Source organism: Thunnus thynnus, chromosome 21 (genome assembly GCF_963924715.1).
Source record: "Thunnus thynnus chromosome 21, fThuThy2.1, whole genome shotgun sequence".
Classification (NCBI taxonomy): Eukaryota; Metazoa; Chordata; class Actinopteri; order Scombriformes; family Scombridae; genus Thunnus; species Thunnus thynnus.
Window position 1 is genome coordinate 24007827 of NC_089537.1, and position 9693 is coordinate 24017519.

The 9693-nt window shown below is 39.6% G+C and overlaps 1 long non-coding RNA gene across 2 annotated transcripts in view; it reads right to left on the reverse strand.

The window, feature by feature from the left end:
- LOC137173418 (uncharacterized) overlaps positions 1–9147 on the reverse strand; it is a 116789-nt gene extending 107642 nt beyond the window's left edge. For both annotated transcript variants that reach the window (XR_010925185.1, XR_010925184.1), the window contains exon 1: positions 8733–9147. This is a non-coding gene — a long non-coding RNA (uncharacterized lncRNA). The remainder of the gene's footprint in view (positions 1–8732) is intronic.
- Between the last annotated feature and the right edge of the window lie 546 nt (positions 9148–9693).

Below are 9693 nucleotides of genomic sequence, written 5' to 3' on the forward strand. Positions count from 1 at the left end.
GTCCCTTTCCTGAGCGACTCTGCAAAAAGCAGCAGCTTTATCCGCCTCAAAGTCTAAAGCTTCATAAGTGGCCCCTCGACGCTGCGATGTTGATTACGCCCCTTGTACGTGCTGGCAGGCTTGATTAGGTTTGCTTCAATGTAAAGCTGACTGCAGGATGACATTTATAACAGTGAATGGATTTCCCTAATTCATTAACGACGATTTAAAATATCTTGAGTGCAAGTGTGAGAAAGCTTAGCCAGAGGAAAATGATGGGAGGTAGACTCAGACTTGTTCAATGACTGAAAAAAGTGATTTATTCAGACCAAAAACAAGTGTCTCAAAAAATGAAAACGAGGAGATCAAAGATGGCTTAATCTGGTTTAACTCAGAAAAACTGACTCACCCTTTTATCTCTAGAGAAGCATGGAAACTCCCTACTTAACATCAACAAACAACTGAACTTAACAGTACTTGTCTGTCTTGATTAAACCAGAAATCCAGATGTAACTATAACAAAGCAATGCTAAACACAAAAAAGCCAAGGATAGTATGTGAAAGCAATGCTACAAATAGAAGTTCTACTGGCTAAATTAACAAATGACGAGCATGTTAAGAAATACAGCAAAATGTAACAGGGTGTGGTCTCACCCACTTTGTAACAACAAGTGTAGATTTTTGCTGCTGGAGCCATTGGATGACCAAAAATCAATAAACAAGACTTCCAACCTAAATGACAAAATAGAACATTTGGTAATTCCTTATGAGCTTCTTCAGATCTGGTGCCCCCATCACCAGGATGAAATACATTTGTCAGTGCCATTGCCGGATTAAATTGCCTGAGGGACCCAGGGCAAAAATGAGCCTCTGGACCCTATTAACTCCCACTTTTCTCCCACTCTGAATTGTATTCCTTTGTCAGCATATTACATGACCCTTTGCTGCACGGTAGTATAATTAAACACAAATTAATTTAGGGATATGCATCATGTAAGCATAGTATCGGCTGAAATTATGAAGGTCTTAAAAGATTTTGACACAAGTAGCCTCTTTTCAAAAGAGGGCCTCAAGATCACCCATCTGAAAACCTTTACCATGTCACATTATATTATGCTTTAGTAGCACACATTCCCATATTCAATCCAAAATAAAATGACAATGAATCAAATTACCACAAACCAAACAATTAGCACAGGGCTTTTGAGGCCCAGTTGGTAAACCAGCAATTCCAAACCTGTTACAAATGATCTTTACCAAAAATAAGTCATGTGAACCTCCTCCCTACAAGGGCTTAGAGTACTATAGCAATGATTCTACTTCAGTCTTTGCTTCTAAGAGACAGTGGTCATTATTTGCATGGCGACAAACAGTCCTTATAAAGTAAGACAGCGAAGATGTTTTAAACAATCAATGCTGTCATTTTCCTGGAAGGGACATTCTCTGATCAGTAGAGTTCATCCTCTGGGGACTACATGAATCCATAACACATTTTCAGTCAGAGACACATCCAGCTCTCAAAGAATCTGAGCAGCGATAGCAAACAATGTTGGTGAAGGTATTAGCAGAGCAAGAACATGACTAGACGTTAGTCAGCTGATGGCTGAATGAGCCAGTGATTGTGGGCTAATGTAAGCATGACCTCAGCGCTCTTCCTGAACTAACGCTATGGATTTCAGCCATTAATTATTAAGATACAGTGGCTGAATCCAAATGTCCAGACTACACAGCACTTGCAGACTCGCAGACTTAACAGGTGCGTCCCTGCAGAGTCTGCAAGTGCTGAGGGTTGTCCAAACCCACAATTCCCCCAGGCTTCACTTGGAAAATGATCCATAATCCACAGCAATATAGAAATGAAGATGTAAAAGAAAATAATACTAAATATTATTATTAATAATAAAAAACAATAATTATGATAATAATAGGCTATGTACAATTTTTACTTTGATGACATACTTATTTTCAGTTTTGTTGTCCTATTAATGACTTTATGTAGTGAGGTATAATGTATACACAGAATAACAGAGCTAAAGGCTTAATAACATGGATTTATGATAATCTGCTAAAGTAATAGATGTCCATCTACAATATGAAATTCTTCAGTTGAGGATTGAATGTGAATATAATAACAGTCGGTGTTTAGCAGTTTATGTAAAGGGAAAATCTCACTGAGGATTCTGTCCAGATTTGTTGAGTGTGAAGCAGCGGACCTGCCAATATCAAAACCATTAAGAACCATTAAGAAAAACACTTTAAAAAGGTGTAGGTACTAAATAATACCACTAAATAATACTAAACCCTCTTCTCTTCACCATGAATATCCATAAAAGATTCCATGGGAATCTAACCAGTGGCTGTTGAGATAAATTGCCCTGGACCAAAGTGTGGTAGAGATGAATTTTACAGCCAAATGACAAATCTGTAGTGAGGCAAAAATTCTAATTCTACTAGTAAACAAACAGGTGTGAATGTGTCTCTATTGTAGTTTTGTAGCACTTTTCCGCAAAGAGAAGCAAGAACAAACCTACTCTGCAAACGGATAAAATAAAATCCATGATCTGCTCTTGGCAATGCATGGAAAAGTTGTACTATTTGGGTTAAACTGGATATCCTAGAAATTAATACAAATCCCATGTGCTTTTACAAATGCTGACCAGCATCTCTGACTTAGCAAGATGAAGGGTCCTCTGACACCATCTTATCGGTGCTTTTGGGATCTGGTGGCGGGCAAAGTGCTAACGAGCAATTCTGCTCAAAGACATTTTAACAAAGGCAAAGCAACTGAAGGGCATTCAACATCACTAAAGTTTCTCTTGCTTGCCAGTGTGTGCGTGCGTCAGCGTGTGTGTGTGAGTGTGTGTGTGAACGCCCTGCATTATTTATTTGCAGTCATTAAAAGTAATCAATTGAAACTGGCATTGATGTAAGGGTCTTTATTGGGCTTTCAAGAAGCTGTCACTGTAATGTACCGTGTGACTTTCCAACCCCGCTTGATTGTTTTGTTCAACGAAAACGCCCAAAGGAATGGAAATGTGTTTGTGCGGACCCATCATTGCTAAGCATCCCTCAATGCTTTGGGATTTAAGAACCCCAAAGGCTTTGGAAGAAAATCATATTGGCATATCAGCCAAAAATATACTGCAGCAGGCTTAGGATGGCTGTCAATGACTGAGTATGGCAACAATGGCCATGTCACCTCAAAGTGTGTAAATACAAAGCTCTGAGTTAACCCAGCGTGAGAGACAGATGAAACAGTATGAAAGCAGTTATAGAAAATACGCTGCATGCTATAAGTGAGTGGGTGTGTTGATTAAAAAAGAGAGCCCAGGAGAATTGAGTGTTGACGGAATGTGAAGCCTTCCTCATTAAAATATAGAAGCAGGGACAGGAATGTATTGTTCTCCAGAGCACTTCTCTTACATGTAAACAAACAAATTAGTTCCAACTCACTGTTAATCATACCTGCTAAAAGATATGTGTGTGTTTGTTGGGGTCTGCAGTACGTTATTAAGTCCTCGTATCTAGCATGCCAAGGCAATGCTGTGCTGCAGCTCTGAAACAAAGTGCCATGCAATATGGAAGACCCTTCCAGCAACATCCTCCTTTCTCCTTCAAAAGGGGGCCAGAGGGGCCTGAGTGAAGGAAGTCAAGTGCATACACAGGAAAACATGAGAGTGACAGCCTGCAGTCTAATCAATTCAAGGTTGTTTTATAGCATCTCAAAGCAAATCGGTGACATGAATATGAAAATACAAGACAGGTCATTTACCTGCAGACAGTGTGATTGCTTAGTGAACATAAATGTATTGTTTCAGTTGGATTTACATGACTGCATTGACTGTCTCAGATTTTATGACAAATGTTAACATACATTTCTGTCACTAAGGACATCCCAATTAAGGTATAGGCTACTCATTTTGGAATATATGTTGTTTACTGTTGTATCAGGGGAATGTAGTCCATTAAGGGCGCTGGGGCACTGTCTTTCCTGCAGTTCCTATTGTAAAATACATATTTTAATGAAAAAAACATTTTTGTTATTGTTGTGTTGTAAGTGTGTATACATTTCAGTTTTTAGTCTGACATAAATCATACATAATTAAAGAAATGTGCGATGACTGAATGAAAAAACGCTGCCTGCAATCTCGTCTGTGTGCCAAAGGGCATACTATTCTCTGCCAGACGGTGGGATGTGTGTAATTCCTTCAGTTTTTCCTGGTGGCTCCTGATTGGTTGACACGGCACGCTGAAAATAACTGGATCTGGTGTGGAAAATTTTATGCATAAGAAATGTTGCCAATGCACGATTTTCCGCTTCCTTCTCTCGCTTTAATAGATTTGATTTTTTTTTTTTCAATATTCATATTCCTTTCTGGCTAATAATGACGTTTTTGAACCGATCTGGCAACACTGCTCAAGTTGACCTGGCTGGTCAACCAGACACGCCTGCCTGCTTCTAGCTGGTCAGACCAGCTACTAGCAACGATGGCTAATATAGACAAACAATATGCTGAAAATAGTATTAATTCATTGCTTAAAAATCCATTCTACCAGAGGACATTATCAGAAAAGTTCACAGTAAAAAATCTGGGACCAGTCCGGCCAAAGAATTTAAATATTTAACAGCCTTCTGGATGTTATTAAGGGAAGTGCAACATTTGCAGTTTTGCTAGCGAGTAGTATCAATGGCTTTCTGGATGTACTGAAAGTCATGCTCTTTTTTGTTCCCATGCCTGCTGTTTCAGGCATCCACATCTGATGGGAGTAACAGATATGAAACATCCTTCCAAAAAAAAGTAGAATGAAAAAAGCATGAAAAAAGCAAAACTCATATGGATAACTCAGAGAAACTCGCCATATTTGGAAGAGCAAACATTGCTAGCCAGCTTAGCGACAGCTATAGGGTTGGTATTGCTAAGCACAATGAAGAGGTTGATAGGAACAGAGCTGTTCTTTCAAAGATTATTAACTGTGTCATATTGTGGTGCATATGAACTTGCATTACGTGGCCACGATGAGAGTTGTTACATGGCGAACCATGAGATTTTTAATGGACTGGTGGAATTTGCAGCTGTATTGGACAGGTGTGTTGAAACACCATTTGGAAACGGCCACTGTGTTTAATAGTGCAGCCAATATAAAATAGCCCAGACACACGATTGCGCAAGTGTGATGTGGAGAGAATCCAGTGGTGAGTGTAAGAGGATACAAGACATGTATGAATTTGCCCACTATGTATGTTGTTACACGCACCGACTAAATCTATTCATGCGCTGAAGAGTGTGCCTTTTCTTCTCCAACTTGAGTGGGTTCTCTGCCTTTTTCTCTCACTCCCCGAAGAAGACAACTGTGCTGGATGATGTGGCGCGCCGCAGACTTCCACGAGCAGCTCCAACTCACTGGAACTTCCAGTCGCAGGCTGTCAACGTTGTTCAAGAGCACAAACAAGATTTGATCAAGCGCTTTCAACGAATCCTGGGCAGCAGCGAGTTCGATTCGACTACTGAGCGGGAGGCAAATGGATAACTGTGACTCTTAGAAGACTGAGAGTTTAACTTCTTGGCTTTGTTTCACTCTGTTGATGTGCTGTTCAGCCAGCTGCAGAAAAGAGACATTGACACAGTTTACACCCAAGATGCGCTAAAATACAGAGGGTGCGTGAGGAATCTGTTCCTGCCCTGTGCCAAAAGCGTTCAGCATCTCTTCAAGTGGCGTCCTCGTCACACAGATGGCTTGACCTGGAAACCTACCCCTAAATAGCCACTGAGGTGTGCTACATTGTTACAGCCCATGTGAAGGAGCAATTTGGGATCATGGGACATCTTCAAAGTGCCACATTGTTGCAGAGTGAGTTTTTCAGCACAGCACTTCCCCCACGCAGCCCTCAACCGCACAGCCGATGCATACCCCATGATAAACAAGGTGAAACTGCACACTGAGCTGTCTCTTATCTATTAGAGAGAGGAGTTCAGTGCCTGCAGTGGCGCTGTGGCCCTACTCAACCTCATAGTGGAAAGCAAACCTCCAGCTAACCCTCTCAGAGACAGTCAAGCTCCTTCACATTCAGATCACAATCCCCATGACAACATCAGAGGCTGAGAGATGTTTCTCTACCTTGGATCGGATAAAAACATTTCTTTTTGAAACTCTTATGTCCAACAAACGTCTTGATGCGCTCGCCATGCTGTCAATTGAAAAGAAAGACATAGTTTTAACGCCAAGGTCATAGACAGATTCACATCCTTGAAGCAAGTTCGGCTATAAGTGAGCCATATCCTTAATATAAAGAAACCTGCCAAAATTTATCAAAGAAAATGAACCTCTCATTAAAAAAATCCAATTGTTGAATATTGATTATTATTGGTTTATATTGTTTTGTATGTGATAACACAGCACTGCAATTTGTTTTTATTGCCAAAGTTTTATTGCAGTATTGAATGATGTATTGTTGCATATGTTCTAGACTAAGCCTTTGTTGACTAAACATGTGTCTCAAAAACAAACAAAACAAACATGGCTTAATCTGGTTTAACTCAAACTTGCACACGTGCACACAGCTACACAGTCATCCTCTTTCCTTTCTGCTCTCCTTCTAAACCAAAAGCTCTTCTCTTAAACAAACCCTCCAACCACATTTCTCACAGGGGTGTTTGAATCTTCCCACCTATAACAGGTTAACATGTTGCTGGTATCAATTAACATTGTTTACACACACACACATGGCATCAACAATGTCATTGATATGGGGGGATGTATTGTATGTATGGTATGTTATGGGGGGGGGGGTATACAGTAGTGACTGAAGGCAGGCAAAACATACATGTATCGTTGTAGTCTGTGTTGATGATTGTAAAGTGAAAGCAGTTGCAAGTGGCTACCAAAAGATGCTTTTTTTAAACTTTTAGAAACTACTAGCCTAGCCGCTAGTGTTACTATTGTTAGACCAGGGGGAAAATGTGGACCAGCAGCAAAGGTTACACAGGCAAGGGTGCACTGTGTAGCCCAAAAAAACATAGTCTGTGGATTAATAAGGGAGAGAGCCAAAGTTAGCCTCTTGCTCTAGCCGATGCTCATTTAATATTTAACACAACAGTATAACACTGTACATATTTCTCAGATACGTCAGTTTTCTGAAACCTGCTGCTTCAAAGTTCATGTTTCACATTCACACCAAAACATATCTTACAGAAAAAAAATAAATGTTGAAACCAAATTGACAATAAATAATAAAAAACATTCTGTCTAAAGAAAAATAACAACATGAATTATAAAATGTGACTTACATTCCTAAATAAATAAGAACAGGCTTAACTAAAATATAATATACTATGTATGTAAAATATAATCTAAAATATATACATATATATATATATATACACACACACACACATATATATATATATATATATATATATATATATATAATATAATATAATATAATATAATATAATATAATATAATATAATATAACAGTACAACAATTATATTACTCAAAACACACATTTACTTTACTCACATTACTACAATCACTCCTATTTCAACACATACACCACAGTTACACTCATCCTACACTGATATAACATACACAGAAACATCAGCATAACACTCAGAGACTTGCACTTAACCTCTTTAACAAAATGGCGCGACTAGCCCTGTTAACGAGCGACCGGAAGTGTAACCGATGTGAATATAGCATCTCTCTGAACAACTGACTCATGGATGACTGGCTTGTACTCTAAAACAACCACATGCACCACATGCAAATGCCTGTACCTTGCAATGAAATTCACGGACGTAAACATTCTCAATGTCGGCGCCCACAAAGACACACAGCGACAAAAATACGCTCCAAATACATCTCTGAACCATGTCACAACTTCACAGAACGATTTGCAATGCATTGACATTAGATATTAAACAGCTAATCATAGAAAAGCAAGTTTTAACTGTGGATCAGTGGCGGCTGGTGACTCAAAAAATTGGGGCGGACAGGAGGAAAACCAACATGGAATCTTACAACAAACTGCATCATACTATATCATTGTTCCCCACCCGATGAAATCAGAGGGGTGGGGGGCAATTTTATGTGCCAATAAAAAAATTTGCTTTCAAAAACAAAAACCCCTGAGTGGTGAAAAGGCGCCTTCTTAATTTAGGCTAGTATGTACATATTGTTTCTAAACAATGTATTTTCTTAGTATACAAAAATATATAAAGTACCACAAAGCTTATAATTTGATACAGGTTCAGATCAGTGCTGAACACTAGAAAGACTGAACACTAAAAACATTCACAGATCTAAAAAAGTATTAGTGCATGTATCAAATACATGACTTACACACTCTTATCTATGTAAAAAATATAGTCTACAAAGCTGACATGTTAACATTTGTTATTCTTGTTACTTTAAGGTTATTACTCAATATACGACTCAGCTTAAAAACCAACTGAAGAAACTGTCACAACAAGCAGCCAGACCTCCTGCACACTCATTCACTAATCACACAACATCAACAGGTGACTGAACAACCACTCAATTAAAAACGGGATCAATTCCAAATGAATGAGTGAGTCCAGACAGCTCACTGTAACTTCAACAAGCAAACTACCCACAGCACATTATATATATATCTCTCTGCTGCATTCTTGTTAAGGAGATAAATTCACACAACAAGCACAGAGACATTTAACCATCAGAGATCAAATTAGCGACCAAAGAGAGAGAGAGAGAGAAGCTGTATCTGACTCACGTTATCCGGCGTCTTCTTCTTTCCTTCATGGAGATGAAGTATTCATGTAATGACGTCTCACTGCATTTGTGGCTGTTGGTCCTCTTGTTTGTTAGTTAGCAGAACTTTGTGGCTGCTGCTTAACCAGTCCAATATCATTAGCAACAATGACAAACAAGCTAACTCTCCTGGTTGTTTCTCCGGTTGCTTCTCTCTCCAGTTAGCTTAAAAACAGACCTCAGTCCTTCCATGGATGTATAAAGAGTACTTCAGGGCTGCTACAAGAAGCTAACTGTTGGCTAACGCAAGCAGCTATCTACTGCTCGTTATCATAGACTGTATATAAATGTGAACGACGCGTCTCCACTTCCTACCGCTATGCAAAAGTGACGCCAAAATATCCCCTTTCCGGGAGCTGCCATCTTGCTTGTATGGCGTCATTTGGAGCCAGAGTCTGCGCAGTAGGGTCGGGCGGCGGGATGACTGCCCGTGGAACACGCCCCCTCAGCCGTTCCGCGGCCTGACGGAGGTTTGTGAGTGGCTGTCACAGCGGTCAATCATGATGTCAGACACCCCCCCCCCCCCCCCCCCCCCCCCCTCTATATCGTCAAATAAGTAATTAAAAACAAACTTATAAGAAAAATGAAAAAATTTATTTGACGTGTACTTTGATTTTTTAGTTTGGCTCATGTCCCATCCACTAACATGGAGGGGGAGGGATTTATGACCTAAACTGCAGCCAGCCACCAGGGGGCGATCGAGATATTTTGGCTTCACTTTTGGGGAGCTGTCATGAGTCCATCCTTATATACAGTCTATGCTCGTTATCTACTGCTGCTACTCTGCCTTACAGTGGAGAGAATTGAGATGAAAAAATATTTTATAAATGATACTGAGATTTGGTAATGGTTTATTTCAACCAAATATTCTTTTTTATATTTTGATCTCCCTCTTGCCTCTCAAAAAATAGAGGAGCAACCTC